This window comes from Onychostruthus taczanowskii, unplaced genomic scaffold (assembly GCF_017590055.1).
Source record: "Onychostruthus taczanowskii isolate IOZ18803 unplaced genomic scaffold, ASM1759005v1 scaffold10, whole genome shotgun sequence".
Lineage (NCBI taxonomy): Eukaryota > Metazoa > Chordata > Aves > Passeriformes > Passeridae > Onychostruthus > Onychostruthus taczanowskii.
In genome coordinates this window covers 479182-494937 of record NW_024496526.1, presented here as the reverse complement: position 1 = coordinate 494937, position 15756 = coordinate 479182, and the positions used below count along the sequence as shown (strand labels likewise).

The window sequence follows — 15756 nt, the reverse complement described above, 5'->3', positions numbered from 1 at the left end:
ACCAAGCATATGTCATAAATCACAGTTCCATGCTGATAATAAGTCAGGTAATAGTGACACTTTTTTGTCCTGCCAACTGCAGAAAAGGTGGTAAAGGGGAGGGAGGAAGGTGGGGGGAGACGCCTATTAGCACCAAGCTGGATTTTACATGCGATGGAAAGTGTTTGTTCAGCTGGAAGTGAGAAGGGTCCTTACCCAAAGAGCACACGCTAATGAAAACAGAGTTTGCAGAGGGGTGAGGGGCACCAGCACAGAGTAGCAATTCACGCTCCAGCACAGGTATGAAGGCTGCAAGGATCAGGCCTGGGCCAGATCACCACCAAGTCTGCTTTTCCTCCAGCTCTATTTCACACCTTCTGGAAACACTAATTGCAGGTTCTGCTTTGCCTTAGAGGAAAACACAGGCAGGCCTGAGAGCACCCAGTGCCAGGGATTTTGGTGTAAAGCCCTCTTGAGAGCTATGCCTGCTCTGGCTGTTTGGCTGGGACAGACAAGATCCCTCTCCAGGCAGAGGCTGTCTGGGCACCATACTCTCTTATCCTTCACCAGGAGGTTCAGCCTATTCTCAGGTCTCTAAAAAGCAGATCCATGGGATCACAGCCTGGTTTTGAACTTACTTGTCCAGCTACCTTTGCTGTGAACTCTGCAGGTCCCTCACTGCTGCTGCTCAATCACACTATGAGGTAAATGCACCAGAGACCCTGAAGACCCAGAGCCAGGAGCCCAGAGACATATTACCATGAGGGACGCCAATTCCAAAAAAAAGTTCCTGCTTTGCCTGATGAAAGCCAATGAGCCTCCTGTGAAAAGGCAGTGCTGTGTTTGAGCTGGTGCAGTGGAGTGTGGGGGAAAGAAAGGGATCAAGACAACATCAAATACAGTGCATGGCATAAATTAAGCAAGATTTCATTATCTATCTATGTCTGTAGCACATGACTGACCAACAGTCCCTGGTGCTTATAAGATACACCTGCACTTAGAATAAATCAAACTCCTTCAGAATCACCTTCCCAGGAAAAGCCCTTGGATTATCAGTCATTCCCTAAGATCCCACAGATCATCAGGCAGGCACCATATGGGGGGAGGAAAACTGTCATGTGCAAGATCCTTCTGCAATGAATTCTTCTCCAGAGTCAAGAGTTGGTAAGAGTGCTCCAGAGAAGCCCAATAGCCAGAGGAATCTCTGTGGACTGGACCCTACCAGGTATGGAACACCACAGCAGCACCTGCAGCCAAAGCTGGATCCTAACAAGCAACATCCCACTCTGGAATACCTGGTGCAATATGCTGGGAATGTACTACACATCATTGCAGTCTCCTCATGGAGGAGGGGGATTAAAGTCATCCTAAAGGGAAACTGCTAATTCCTTTCTCACAAATCCTCTCTCCACACCAAGAGGATCACCCAGTACCAGAAGACAACGTGTCACATTCATGGTACAATGTGACTGCTCACCCCTAAAAGGCAAGAGCTGCCAGAGTTGGGGAAGGGACAACAGGGAAAGCTGGCTGCAACCCATCCAACCAAATGGAAAACACAGTGTCCACCGAGTACTTCTTGCAGAGAAATGCTTGGCTGCCTTCCTGACTACATTCCTTTTGTGTCATTAAAAAATCCACCAGCACTCTCCCAGTTTAGGGACCATTGGCCTCACCTACATTGCCAGGAGTAACATCAGCAGCTCATCTAGAGGGGCAGAGCCACGTCTGGCTGCTGGAAGTGGATGAGAAGTGATCCACATCACTGAGCAAACCTCTCATTAAGATGCTGGCACGTGATAGGAAAAAAATTTGCTTAATTATCCCCTAGTAATTCCCAGTTTTACCCACAGGAGGTCAGACTTTGCTGAGCCTTATCAGCTTCCCATGCAAGCAGCCCAGGGCAAATCTCATTGCTGCAGGGCCAGCAAAACCACTGTTTTACTAGCCCAGCTTAGGTTTTGGCCTAAGACCCTTCTGTGCTTCCTGGCATTCTCTGATGATTCTCCAGCTGCTCCTCTGCCCACATTACCAGTCCCAATCTCTCCAAAGCCGTTGGACACACATGAGGATAGGTCTCATGTGATGGATCATTCTATCCACTCAGCCATTCCTCACTTGCTTTTCTTTTCTTGCTTTCATGTTTCCCAATCCAGCTTTCCAATCCCTCCACGGCCCCTGTCAAAAAGCCTCCATTATATCCAGTGCCTCGTCCATAACTCCAGCCTGGTTTCATAAGAAAATGTGAGCTATACAACTGTACATAGAAGAGAAGTTTCTGTTCCTGTAGGTTCTGGAAAACATATGTTCAGGGGGAATAGCATTCCCACATAAAGGAATGGTTCAATATGAGCTCACTTGTTCTCATTCTTCAGAGAACAGAGAGACAAGCCACCATCAAGGCACAAACCCAAAGGTCACAGGCTTCACCCACCACTGCACTTGCAGAATTACTTTATTTCATGCTATGTGAAAGTGTTTCAAAACTCTGGAAACTAGTTAGATATTAAAAAAGAACTTTCTTTCATCCCTCAAAAGCCTCTGTAGACACTGCCTTCCATGCCCAGGGGCTCACTGGGCCTTTCTCTTTATTTGAACCACTGCAGGGTTTAGGACTCAGAGAGCCTTGGCATTCTTTGGCTTCTGCAAAACTGCCAGCAATGAACATCTTCCTCCAGGAAGAAGAGTAGATGCATTCAGATATGTTTTCCACCAGTCATCAGCCAGCTACTCAAGCAAGGTCTTCACCCTCTCTCTCACAGCCACAGACAGTCCAACAGCCTGAACACAGGTTGGCAGAGATTACTCATATAGCCATGCAGCCTCCAAAGTTTTACATCCACTCTACCTGTATCATCTGCCATTTTCACCAAAACCCACAGACTGCTGTCTCCTTTTATCATGCATTCACACAGGCCCCTCTCCTGAAAGATTTCCCCACATTGACCTTATCTCTGTGCCCTTTATCTTATCTCTGCCTCCTTGAACTCTATCCCCTTACTGCACCCAGAGTACCAGAATTAGGTAAAACCACCAGGCAATGCAGAGGCTTTAGTCACCATTATACTCCTAAATTACCTCTCAATAAGGCACCACTGAGCATCAGGACAGAAGTTCAGAGAGAGCCTTCAATTATTCCTACTTTCAGAATACTGAGAACAACTGTCTGGCTAAACAGTATGTTCAGCTCCGATAACAGCTCACATTTCAGGAGAGAAACTCCGAGACTCTCGTCCCTCTCCCTGTTCCTGCTCTTGCTTCTCCAAAGCCTGTCAATCCCCAGCTTCTTTTTCCCATGTTAACACAATGTCTCTGCTGCAGTTTTCTGGGAGGGACGTGAGAATACCAGTACTGCTTTACCTCAGAGGGGCACCATGAGCCCAAGTATGCAAAATACATGTCTCACATATTACAGTGAGAGGATCTATAAATGCTGAAGACAGATGAAAGCTTTCCATCCTCCTACAAAACCTTAGCAAATGCTGCCAACACATCTCTGTCCTCCCACCTCTCCATCCACTTTCATCCTCTTTTAAACCTGCTTTCCTTGTTAGCTCAGCTTCATTTAGCACAAGGAACATAATGCTTTGCATGTGTGGAAGTGTCCTCTAGGACCCTGCAGAATCAAACACAAGTGAATATAAAATAATGTATTATATTTCTAGTTTATATTTGGATAAACAAATGATTTCTCATCAGCTTCTGGAAATGGCTCTCATGCTCCATGACACGAGTCCATCGCTGTCCACAACAGCATTAGCCAGTCACAAGGAAGCCTTAAAGGAAGCACATTACAAGGACTGCTTACTGCTCCCCAGTTTGGAGGTTAGGCCTGCTTTGGAGCAGTGGGGCTGCCCTGCCTGGCCACCAGCAGAGGTAGCAGAGCCCAAGACCCCACTGACCCTCTGTCACAGCACAGTGGTCGCTGAGTCTCTCTGCAGGACTTAACTGGGGTCTGCAAGAAAGGTGAGGACAGGCTTTTCAGCAGGCCCTGTAGTCAGGAAAAGGGGGGATGGTTTTAAACTGAAATAGGGGAGATTTAGACCAGATATTAGGAAAAGGTTTATTCAGTGAGGGTGATGAGGCCCTGGCACAGGCTGCCCAGAGATGCTGTGGCTGCTCCATCCCTGTTCAAGTGTTCAAGGAAGTGTTGGACAGGGCTTGGAGCAATCTGGTCTAATGGAACATGTCCCTGCCCATGGCACAGGGTGGGACTGGATGGGCTTTGAGGTCCTTCCAACCCAAACCTAGGATTTTATCTTGCCTCTCTGCCCAGGAGCTTTAAGGTAAATATAAAACACCCAAGACCCTGTTTAAAATGCAGCTGCAAATGGCTCCAAGTCCTCTGTGTATTTTATGTTTCATTATCATGTTTAGTACTTTCCTTGTGGTCCTTTGTGGTTTCCTTTAGATTGTAAACCTTCCAGGTAAGGGATTTGTTATCTCTTTGGCAAGATCCAGCCGTACCAAGCTGTGTACATATACAACACCATATAAAAGATTAGTGCTTTATTGGCCACTGAAGCATTGCTAGTTAATAATCTTTAATGTGGCAGTTATTTATCCAGTCATAAACAGAGCACTGCTGCCAAGCCAAGTCAAATAAACACTAGGGAAATCCTTCATCTTTAAAATGAACCATTTTCTGTCCTGGCCATTGTAGGCTTGGCAAAAAAAAAAAAAAAAAAACCAGACACATTGTTACTGAGCACAAAAGTAGCCAGATTTTAAAGCTTTCCTAAAGCAGCAATTGTTTCTAACATCTGCAATGAGCTTTTCCCAGGGCAGAAGCACAGCCCAAGTTCTCCTCATGCAGCACTGCTTTCTGTGGGATGATGACCGAGGAGCCAAACAAGGGCTGAGGCTTAATATCTACGGGGTATGCTGTGTACCCTCTGTGTTATCTCTGTGGAAGGAGAGCTGCACAGCTCACGTCACGAAAGGCCCTGAAGGAGCACGTCCTGTGGAAATGCAATGGTACTGCTTTCACTCTGAAGCTGTACGACCAGAACTTCAAAGAACACCAAAAAAAAAAAAAAATTAAAAAAATAGAAAAAAAAAAAAAAAAAACACAAAAAGCTTCCAACAAACCCTGCATATGCTAATTGCCTTCAATAAAAACCTTAGTCCCACATATATTACTGTATTACATTGCTCTGAGCTTAGATCATGCTATATGTGAAGAAGTAGCAGAGGGATAAGATAGGGCTGTTTATAAGGAGGGTAACATTTTCACTTAGTTAGGAGGAAGACCCAAAAGGACCTTAGAAACAGTTGATGGGTAATTAGTCTCCTTTCCCTCCTCCCAAGCTTTCATTGTAAGCTTCTACATAAAATGATTATTATTATTACCTGGGCTAACACTAAACTACTGCTACTGTTAGAATTCTATCACAGCTAGTGCATCCATCCAGCAATTCCAAATCTTTATTTCATACAATATTACAATGGTTTGGGTTGGAAGGGATTTCAGAGCTCATCCAGTCCCACCCCCTGCCATGGCAGGGACACCTCCCACTGTCCCAGGCTGCTCCAAGCCCCATCCAACCTGGCCTTGGACACTGCCAGGGATCCAGGGGCAGCCACAGCTTCTCTGGGAAATCTGTACCAGGGCTTCACCACCCTCTGAGTAAAGAATTACTTCTGAAAATCTAATTAAAACATACTACCTTACAGTTATTCCCCCTTTCCATTCCCCCTTGTATTTCTGCCACTTCAATAAGCCACACTATTCCCGAATCTGTGATGGTGAAAGTTCTTACTGAACATTACCAGACTCAGTGTTGAACATGCCGTTTGAGAATCTGTGCTCATGGAAGTTCCTATTGAACACAACCGCTTATAGTGCCAAACTGGTTATAATAAGAGATTAAGCCCAGCTGCCATCACTCTCTCTGATCTCTAACAACCAGCTGGCTCACAAGGGGTTTCTTTTTCACCAAATTTCGATAGTCTTATCACAACACTGCCGCAACCACCATGTCTGCCCCACACTGCCCCTCACTGACACCCACCACTCCTCACAGTCCCCATCACCCCTCACACTCCCTAAATTTTGGCCTGCACCACCCTCACAGTCCTTCACTGTGACCCCTCGCAGCCTCCTGTTCCTCCAAAGCTCCCATCAGCCCTCGCGGCCACCCTCACCACCCTTCCATCAGCTCTCACAGCCCCTCACAATCCCTCCATCGCTCCTCACCGCCTCTCATCACCCCTCACCGCCCCTTACAGGCCCTCACCAGCCTCACAGCCCCTCACCGCTCCTTACAGCCCCTCACCAGCCTCACCGCCCCTTACACAGCCCCTCACCGCTCCTTACAGCCCCTCACCGCTCCTTACAGCCCTTCACCGCCCCTCACAAAGCCCCTCACCGCCCCTCACACAGCCCCGCTCGGCCCCAGGGCCGAGGACGCTCCGCGCGCGCCCGCCCGGCCCGGCAGGACCGCGTGCGCGCGCCCGTCCCACTGCTGCCGCCCCCTCTGCGCAGGCGCGGGGCCGTTCGCGCCCCCGGTCCCGCCGGACGCGGCCCGGAGCGGCGGAGAGAGGTGAGGCGGGGGCAGCGGTGAGGGCGGCTCCAGGAGCCGACCGAGGGGGATGAAACTCGGTGTCCGGCGGTGGCATCACGGCAGCATCCTCTGGCGAGGGGCCGGGAGGGTCCCGGAGGAGGCCGGCTCCGAGACCGGCCTTCGTCAGGCTCCCGTGTCCGGGCCGCGGGTCGCTGGCCGTGCGTGCTCGTGCGAGACCAGGCAGCAGCTGCGGGGGAGGCTCGGGCGCGGCCCCAACCGCTGTGTGTGTCCGTGGGCTCCGGAACCCAGGGCGGAACCGCCAGGGGCGTCGGTGCCCGGAGAGCGGGCGCTGGTCCCCGCGGCGAGCCGGCCGTGGGGGCTCTGGGCTGCGCCGGGGGGCTGGCTCGGTGTGCGGAGAGGCTGGAAGGTGTTCCGATGGCTTGTGCGAGCCTCAGGTGCCGGTCGGTGCCTCAGAGGATCTTTGACCGCTGGTGAGGCTCGCCCCGGCCCGCACAGTTTGCACCTATCCTGCCAGCCCACCCCCGCAGCCGGGCAGCGGATCTTCGCAGGGAGAGCTCTCTAAGCGCAGCACTTGCCTTCTGCACCCTCTGCCTGCAGTGTTTTTGAAATTTCTATAATGAAAGTAGAATTTTGTTGTGAGTTTGTTTTCACGTTAATCTTTCCGGCCCATCCTTCAGTGAAAATTGCTGCTGGGATATTGGGGCTGGCACACTTTTAGCCACCAAACACCAAATTTAGAGTGCTGGCTGGAGCTTGCCGAAATGCTCCCCAGCCTCTGTGGGCCTGTGAACACAGCGAGCAATAGCCGGGAGGATGCAGCATGCTCAGCTGATTCTGGCAGCAGGAGTGATGACACCTCTTAGGTGCTGTGTACTTGTGATGAGAGGAAAGTGGGACCTTCTCCTTTGAACTGTATTATCTCAGTCCTTGTGGTTTTATGTTCAATTCCTACAAGAAGCCAGACCATCTGAGAGCTTTTCTGGCTTAGAGGAAATCCCGGTAGGATTTTCAGAGCATCCAGGAGTACCCAGAGCATAGAAATAACATGGATAAAATCTAGGGCACTGTATTACCAGAACAGGGAATTCCCTGTTGTTGGAATTTCCTTCTTTCTGTAATCACTAGCTATTAGACTATTGCAAAAGACTTCTCCAAGGTAGTTACTCAGGAACAGCAATTATAACTGGAACTTATAAGTTCAAGGATTCCAGCAACATTTTATGGTAACTTTTTGTTCCTTCCAAGCAATACATGATACTTATATCCTTTGTAATTTTCAAAACAGATGTGGATAGTATTGCACAATAATTAGCTGTTGGGAATCCTTGTAATGAAAGTCTTTTCTGTCATTAATATTTGAAAGTTTGCAGGTGTTCCCATGACCAGAAATTTTAACTCAAACACAGCTTTCTCCCTGGTTTTTTGGGGGTTTGTTTGTTTGTTTTGGTGGGGTTGTTGTTTTGTTTTGTTTGGGATTTTTTGTTGTTGGTGGTGGTGTTTTTGTGAGTTTTGTTTTGTTCTTTGTTTCTGGTGCATTTGTTTGTTTGGGGTTTTTTGGGATTTTGCTGTTAATGACTAAGTGCTGCCAAGTAAATGTTTCTAGCAGGCTGTTTGTGAATCCATCCCATATTTAAGTACCTCTGCTCTTCCCAGCTCACTCCTTTTGTTGTGATCTTTGTTTTCTCCCCTTGGTTATATTTGCTTATTTGTTCTGTTAATCTGAAATCTTTAAGGACCTGCATCCTCTGATCACCCTGTTATTTGGACTGTAAAGAAAAATGGGAAAAGAAGCTATCCCTGTACTGAAATAACTGTCTCTATATTTAAGGCAAGCAGAGCAAACCAGTCCACACTGCACGGGTGTCTCACCATCTCCAATACCAAGGTTACTGCAGTCTGATAATGCATTGTTTAGGCATTATTGTTGTATTGTATGCCTTGTCTGGTATTTGTTTAGGTCGTAAGTGCCTTTGCTTTAGTGCTGAAGCCACATACAGCCAGTGACAAGCACATTATTGGTAACATCCCATAATTTAGGTCCTTGCTGTTCTTCTGGCTCTGTAGAATTCCCCTTGCCCTGCCTGTTAGGTTGGAGAGGCAGCTGGAACTGCTGCTGTTGGGTTGTGTGGCTGCATGCTGAGGCACAGATACGTGTGTGTTACCACTCAAAATTGATAAACTGTGTTAAAGATCTGAAAGAAAAGCAGCTCCTTTTATTCTGTCTGTACAGCCTTGAATCAGAACTAAAGAACTACAATTTCTCTCAAATTCATTTGGGGATGCCTTTATTTTCAGGTTTATTTGCAATAGTCTGACACAATTGAATGGGGTGTGTTGGCAGGTGCAGTAGGTTTTGTTGCAGAAATGGTGTTCTTGAGCTATTTCCTGCTTTGGTACTTGACCAGTCACCTGATACAAAAATAAATCTTATTGCACTATAATTAATGATTGACTGGCTTGGAGTCCACATGTGTGGGTGGGAGTATGTGCTGGTGAGGTCCTGTTCTGGACTCAAATGTTTTAAAATCTCTGACTGTAATACACAGAAGTGCTTGTATCTGTGGTGTTCACACTCTTAGGCTTTAACATAACTCATTTTTTCTCCTCCCGCTTAAACTTCTGCAGTTAGAGAACAATTGCCTGGACTTTCAGAAATGTTTCAAAAGACCATGAGCTATTGATTCCCACTGTCTTGGGAAGGAGACTCAGGAGAAATCTAGGACAGTGCCAATGTCTGTGTTAAAGAGTGTGCTGAATGATGCTTAGAGCATAGGCAGCTACCTCAGCAAGAACCACAGAGTGGTTTGGCTTGGCACAGCCCTTAAGGCTCATCCAGTTCCACCCCCTACCATGGGCAGGGACACTTTCCACTGTCCCAGGGTGCTCCAAGCCCTGTCCAGCCTGGCCTTGGACACTTCCAGGGACCCAGGGGCAGCCACAGCTGCTCTGTCCCTGCCAGGGCCTCGCCACCCTCACAGGAAAGAGTTTCCCCCCAATGTCTAATCTAAACTTACTCTCTGTAAGTGTAAATCCCTTTCTCCCTCTCCTGATTATGTTGTCAAATAAGTGTAACTTAGGTGTAGCTGCCGAAATTCAGCACTGCATTATTTTGGTATTTTTTATGGGGATAACAACTTAAAGGAGAAATAAATCATACACAAGTACAAGTGTAGTGACTGCGTATGGTATTTAAATACTCTTTGAACAGAGAGAGACATAATTCTCTCTCCCAGGATCTTTCCTGGGGAAGACAGTGAGAAATCTCAAAGAAAGAAGAAGGAAGACAAGTCTTATCTCTACTTGCTGCTCCTGTTGTTTGGCACATGTGGAATGTGTTGTGGAGATTGTTTACCAAGAGTGATTTGGTTTTTGGACTGTGATGGTGGTTGTTTGGATTGATTGGCCAATTAGGTCAAAGCTGTGTTGTGACTGTCTGTAAGGATCACGGGTTTTTCTTTAGTAGGATGGTATAGTATTAGTATGATAGTAGTAATATAGTGTAATAGAGAATGGCTTATCAAAGCATTCAGCCTTCTGAATCATGGAGTCAGAGCACGTTATTCCCTGCCTGGGGGTTGTCCTGAATTGATAACTATGTTTCAGAAAACTTGTACTGTGTTGTTGCCAAATCTGCTACACTATCAACATTTTGAAAAGAAAACTAATGTTCAGGTTAGTTTGAATTTTTCTACCTAATAGGACAAAGGCCAGATATCAACTCTCAGCAAATCAGCTGCTCTAACCCCACAATCCACTGCATATCATCCGAGTATAGTTGGATTTGTTTCAGAACTGGTGATCCAAACACTGCAGAGCTGGAATTTCAAAATCACATACCTGTGCAGCAAGTACCTGTGAGTCCTTGGAAGAGAGACATTTTCCAGAGATTGCCTATTTAATGCAGACTGTACATCCTGTAGAGAATAGGGGGAGCTAAAAGTATTTGTGACACAGCTGCCACAAGTAGTAATCCTCCTTGATTTTAGAGACTGAAATGACTTGTTGATGCTGCAAGCACTTTAATAATTTGGTTATTTAGCTGTTCTCTTTGGTGAGGGTATTTGTCACCTTGTTTTCTATAGCACAGTTTCAGGAGTGAAGGTGGGAAGCTGTGCATGCAGATACTTTTATTTTTTTTAAGGTGTGGAGGTCAGTGGTGCACCTGATGCATATCAATGTTGCCCAGTGCACTGTTTAAAATAGTCTAATTTTTACAGATTATTTTTCACCTCACAAACAGGCCCAACAGAAGGGAGTAAGATGTAAGAAGATCTGTACAGTCACAAGTCCTAAGGTAAGGGTTAATAAAAAGCACTTCAGTGTGAGCGGTGGAGGAGTTTTGGGATTATTTTTGTTTAATAGTTTTGTTTTGTAATATCTTCATTCTGTAAAGAAAATGTTTGTTTTCTAATGTGGATGTGGAGACAGGATTCCCGCTCCTGGTTTACATTTCAATATGCCTGTATCCTCCAGATGAGAGACTTGGAAAGTATTGGCCAGTGCAGTGCCACTGGAGAGAGGAGTAGGTGTGTCAGGTATGTTAAATCCCTTCAGCTTTGCTCAGAGGAAGCACATGGGTGCAGAGCACCCTCCACACCAAAGCTTCCTGTAAAACCTGTGCCCTGGATTCTGAACTCTGTGACAGGGCCAGTTCTCTCAGTAGCTGTTCAGAGAGAACACACAAAGCTCTCTCCCCAGGAAGACTGGAAGATTAACAGTGTACACTAATAGTAAGATTATAAACTTGGCAACTAACCTGTTGTGATTTTGAAATCACAATCATACTAATGCAGGACTAGGGTGGGATTTCACACTCATCAGTTTTTCATTACGAGGTGCTGTTTCTGTACCTTTGCTGCTGCACAGGAGTGTTTGTTGCTACTCTTTTAATAGAGCATAAGTTTAGGAAGATGACAGAAATAAGTACCAAAATAAAGCGATGTGTTGTTCCAGTTTCCTGAAATGGAGCTGTTGGCTGAGCTTAGGTTCTCCTTTGCTTGTAAAATGTAGTTGCTGTCTGAATATCTCCCCTGTGTAGGGTAATCTCCACTTGATTTCAGGAAAGGGTAATCCATTACAGGGCATACCAGATTATGGAAGCTTTTCTTCTGAGCAACATCAGAAGAAAGGAAAAAAATCTGTAGGGTTTTGCAGAGCTGGAAGAAAATAAAATTCTGAGTAAAATGACAGCTTTAACTAATTTTTTTGTGTTCATCTTACTGTAAATTGGCTTTTGCTTTCCAACAAAATAATGCTGTGCCCTTATATTTAGTGTAGACAATCATGAAATAGTCTGAGATAATGTGGTTTCCCTACCCTGTTTTTAGCTGCTGGCTAAAATTATGGGAGCACAGATCTCCCCTGGAATAAAAAAGTTGTAGGGATACCTGCTGGCAGGAGTAAAGTGTACATGTCCATTTGCTTACTACACATCCAAGAAGTGTGTGTAGTGATTTCCATAGGCTCAGCATAGATTAAGGATTTGTGTGCTCCATTACACCAGGGTTATTGCTGCTTCCACAAGTTTCCCAATTTAGGTACCCCTTAAGCTCTCCAGCACTGCCTGTTAAGGCTTTATATGTTCACTGAGGAGGTCTTAAACCACTATAAACATGTATTAGTAGTTAATTTTACAGAAGAATTAAACTGGCATAAGTATCCACACTGATACTTGAATTGTTTTGACAAAATTGTCTTTTTGTTTTGTTTTAAAGATTATATGGGGAATTGGGACATTGGCTGGTTTCCTGGACAGACGTTGAATGGCACCATTCATATTTTGAACCTTTCTCAAGAGAGAATGTCCAGCAGTCATCTGTGTGGGTGTATTTTTCATAAATATGAATATTGGGACGAAAGTTATGCTAAGCATTACTTTTTTTAAATGGCACATATATTTGTTATTTTGTATATATACAATATATTGCCATGTACTGGGAAAGGCTTCTTGGCAAACATCTCTCCTAGGAATGCCCTTTCCTGATATCTCTGATTGTGTCTTCTGCTTGTAAAAATCTACCTGTGTTTCCATTCGTGCTGTGAGCTGCTGTTCTGGACCTGAAGAAACTCTGACTGTAAAAGAAATAACACATGGCTGCATGTACCTGTAAAGTACATGTTCCTGCACCTTCTGGCTTAGATAAGAAGAAAATTAATAAATCAGTGTTTGACAGAAACCAGTGCAGACACTGTGTCTAAGAGGAGAACATATCATCAGCAGATATTTAAATATGTTTTTCTGCCAGCAAAAGTAGTGGAAAAGAGTCTCAAGGTGATAGATGTCAAACTGACAGCATCCAGTGCAACAGAGAGGGAAAAGGAATTGGATTATTGTGTATGGATTTGATACCATGTCAACTTTTTCACTGACAGTCAACACTGTCTTTGGTTCTACGTAGTTGACTGTACTTCCAGAGAAAGATATAAAGTGAGGTGTTATGGGAAGGTTAAAATAATAAGACCAAAGACTGTATGTTCAGAGTCCAAGGTTGCTGTTGAGAGGAGACAGCAGTAGTTTGTAATTATTTCCGATTTTGCAACCAAGGGAAGACAAATAATTAGCGGAATGTGAAGGATTTTTTCACCCCTATGGTTTGGAAGGACCAGAAGGAAAACTCAGACAATGTACACAGAAAATTGTATTGATTTTTTGCACTACTTTGATAGATATCTTTTTTATAATGGATCATTTTTAATGCATCATGTGAGATAGTTTTGCAGGTTAAGTGCCATTTTCTTTTGATCTGGAGGGAAAAAGGTAGGAATCACCCTCTCTTTAATTCTACTGTTTGTTCCTTGAGTTTTTGTGGTGTAAGCAGGAGGGAAAGCTACTGACCTGTGGCTTTGATAATGTTTCCTCCAGTATCCTCTTACAATGCTCTGCTCTTTAGCCTTTTTGAACCTTTGTGGAGCCATTAACCATTTCTTTCCTCTTACATTTTTTCAACAAAAATGTATTGTTTTTCCCCAGACCTTTATCTTGTTTGGTTCTGTGTGCGCCTTTTTGGTATCTTACTGCTCACAGCACCCACAGGGACTGGACATCAGAAGTGCTTGTGTCATCCCAACCCAGAGATGGGAAGGAGGGGATGCTTTGTGTTGAAGTGCTTGCAGCTATGAGATGTATCTAATTTAGATATCAGGAAGAAATTCTTTACTCAGAGGACAGCGAGATCCCGGAGCAGGGTGCCAGGAGAGGCTGCGGCTGCCCCATTGCTGGAAGTGCCCAAGGCCAGGTTGGATGGGGCTTGAAGCAACCTGGGATAGTGAAAGGAGTCGTTGTCAATGGCAGGGCTTGGAATGAGATGATCTTTAAGGTCTCTTCTGACCCAAACAGTTCCATGATTCCATGGCATACACATTCTCCTAAATATAAGCTACTATCACTTACCTGCCCAGCAATGAGGAACTTCTGTGTCTGAATGTGCGTCTGAACTTTAATGAAGTGCACAAGAAATTAATTACAGGTAATTTAGACTGTTTAAGAAGGTGATAGTATGTTCCTGAGAAAGAAAACATGGGATTCTAGGACAAATTCTGTTACTGTGCTTCATGTGCAGTGGTGATATCCCAAGAGAAATCATCTAAATGCCTAAAAGTATTTGCCCTGTGTAGAGTGCTCTGATATCACGTCTTTATCAGTCACTTGGGAAACTGAGAGGTTTTTAGACTTTGTCCTAAAAGCATATCAAAAACCCAGCAGGAAGCACCTAATAATCTGCTGTCACGCTATTGCTAAACTTGTAATGGAACATTGTCAGGAATTCTATCGTGGCGCCCAGCTTGTGAGTACAGAGTGCCCCGGGCACATCGCAGAGATCGAACTGCGTTTAACCACGTTAAAGCAATCAATCCATCGAGCTCTGTGTGTTCTGCTGGAAGGGATCATCACTGCACAATGCAGCCACAGGCTCCCAAACACTCTGCATGAGATGAGCCGGTTGCTTTCTAATGCTAAATGGAGTGTTTAATTCAAGCTCTGAACACATCTGCACCAGGGAGGGGTGACAAAGTCACCTAAGCTGTACAACTGTGCTTCTGGTCAGGAGGTGTTTGGGTGCAGGGCGAACAGTGGTGTCCAGTCTTGTTGCCAGATCCATGTGGCAGAGATGTCAAGGAGTGTGCAGGATTGGGAAAGCTGCAGAATGCACTGAAATGTACTGGGGGAGGAGAGGGAAGCTGCCTGCCAGCTGTCTTTTGTTCTGCAGTTACTGCTACCTTTTTCTGAGTTGCTTTGTGCTTCTGTCAGACTTCCCTTTAGGAAGCAAACATCTCAGAGGAGATTGAGTACTACTCTCAGAGTGCCCCTCAAGGATGGAATTAATCTCAGACTTTTGGAGTTAATTTCCTCTTACTGGGAAAAGGACTAGTAGCAGTCTTGAGGAAGCAGTTCTCTTTATCTCTCCTTTTGCCTTCTGCCTGGATTAGTTTCACAAGATTATGAAAAAGAATAAATTTGAGTATTTTCCATGCCTACAACACTGGTCAGAAATATAAACACCAAATGATACGCTGCAGGTCTGGAGGATTACATTACTCTTGATCTGAAGGACAGCATAAAGCAAAATTTGCTTTCTATTAGAACCTTAAAAAAATGCCTGCCAAAATGTTGGTTGTCAGTATCTGATTGTATCTGTACATAGCAAAGAGCTGAATCCAAGGTCATATAACCGCTCATGCACGAAATGAAAAATGTAATTTTCAAATTTGGTAGTTCCTATTATAGAGCAACTACACTAGATTTAAATGAAGTGTGTTAATAATCTTTTATTGAAAGATTATATGATTATATGAAAGTCTGTAGGCAGACTTTCAGAACACAAAGTTGCAAGAACACCTAAATGGAATGGGGAACCAGGATCTCCTGATTAAATGTTGCTTGGGTTTTTAGGATGCTGTCTTATGTTTATTAAAAGCAATATCAAATAATGTAATCTCAGGCTTTAGCCAAAGTTGGAATTGTTTTTTAAGAAGTTTAGACTGAATATTTCACTACTGTAGAGTATTTCATGTACTCTTAATTTGACAGAAATAATTGCTCTCTGAGTTACTTGTAGTTCAGATATTTCAGTTTGCTAGTTCCTGCATTTTGTAAAGAAAAAAACAAACAAACCCCTTTAATAATAAAATAATTATTCTAAATAATAAAATCATTGAAGTTGCCCTCAGCCATGTTATCTTTAGTAAAATTGTAACCTTATATTCCCTATGCTGAAAGTAATAGTTCAAATCTTTTTTTCTGATGTGTTTT

The 15756-nt window shown here is 44.7% G+C and overlaps 1 protein-coding gene across 6 annotated transcripts in view; it reads left to right on the top strand.

The window, feature by feature from the left end:
• Positions 1 to 6474: 6474 nt before the first annotated feature.
• Positions 6475 to 15756, top strand: part of TBC1D24 (TBC1 domain family member 24) — a 36351-nt gene continuing 27069 nt past the window's right edge. For 3 of the 6 annotated variants that reach the window (XM_041408126.1, XM_041408119.1, XM_041408111.1), the window contains exons 1-2: positions 6495 to 6524; positions 10747 to 10800. The gene's annotated coding sequence lies outside the window, so the exon portion shown is untranslated. Of the gene's footprint in view, positions 6525 to 10746; positions 10801 to 15756 lie in introns of all 6 variants that reach the window. The other 3 variants (XM_041408092.1, XM_041408134.1, XM_041408102.1) reach the window with 3 other exon arrangements.